The sequence below is a fragment of the Protobothrops mucrosquamatus genome, unplaced genomic scaffold, assembly GCF_001527695.2.
Source record: "Protobothrops mucrosquamatus isolate PMUCROS unplaced genomic scaffold, P.Mucros_1.0 scaffold2045, whole genome shotgun sequence".
NCBI lineage: Eukaryota > Metazoa > Chordata > Lepidosauria > Squamata > Viperidae > Protobothrops > Protobothrops mucrosquamatus.
Genome location: NW_015388152.1, coordinates 99,807 through 100,695, shown reverse-complemented (window position 1 = coordinate 100,695; position 889 = coordinate 99,807).

Genomic DNA, 889 nt, shown 5'->3' with positions numbered 1-889 from the left:
CTGAACAAATCAACAGACAGGTGCCCAAAGGGAGAACTTGTAATATGTGTCTCCAAACTTTGTATATGGCCCAGTGAGGGAGACTGGAGAATTTGGCCCCAAATCTTTTCAATAAAATATTTTTAGAAAACCTAGGGTCAATAGAGACTTTTTAATATGGCCACAAAGAGTGAAATCTTAATATGATTTTTTTCTGCTTTTTTCTCCTTCTGTCCTGGCCACTTTTTACAGAAGCATGATTAATAATAATAATAATAATTAATAATAATAATAATAATAATAATAATAATAATGATGATGATGATGATGATGATGATGATGATGATGATGATGATGATGATGATGATGATGATGATGATGATGATAAAGTTGGAAGAAACCTCGGAGGTCATCTAGTCCAACCTCCTGCTCAGGCAGGAAACCCTATACGATTTCAGACAAATGGCTGTCCAGTTTCTTCTTAAAAACTTCCAGTGTTGGCGCATTCACTGCTTCTGGAAGCAGGTTGTTCCACTGGTTAATTGTTCTAACTGTCAGGAAGTTTCTCCTAAGTTCTAGATTGCTTCTCTCTTTGGTTAGTTTCCACCCATTGCTTCTTGTCCTGCCTTCAGGCGCTTTGGAGAATAGCCTGACTCCCTCTTCTTTGTGGCAGCCCCTAAGATATTGGAACACTGCTATCATGTCCCCCCTTGTCCTTCTCTTTGTTAAACTAGACATACCCAATTCCAGCAACTGTTCCTTATATGTTTTAGCCTCCAGTCCCCTAATCATCTTTGTTGCTCTTCTCTGTACTCTTTCTAGAGTCTCAACATCTTTTTTACATCGTGGTGACCAAAACTGGATGCAGTATTCCAAGTGTGGCCTTACCAAGGCATTGTAAAGTGGTATT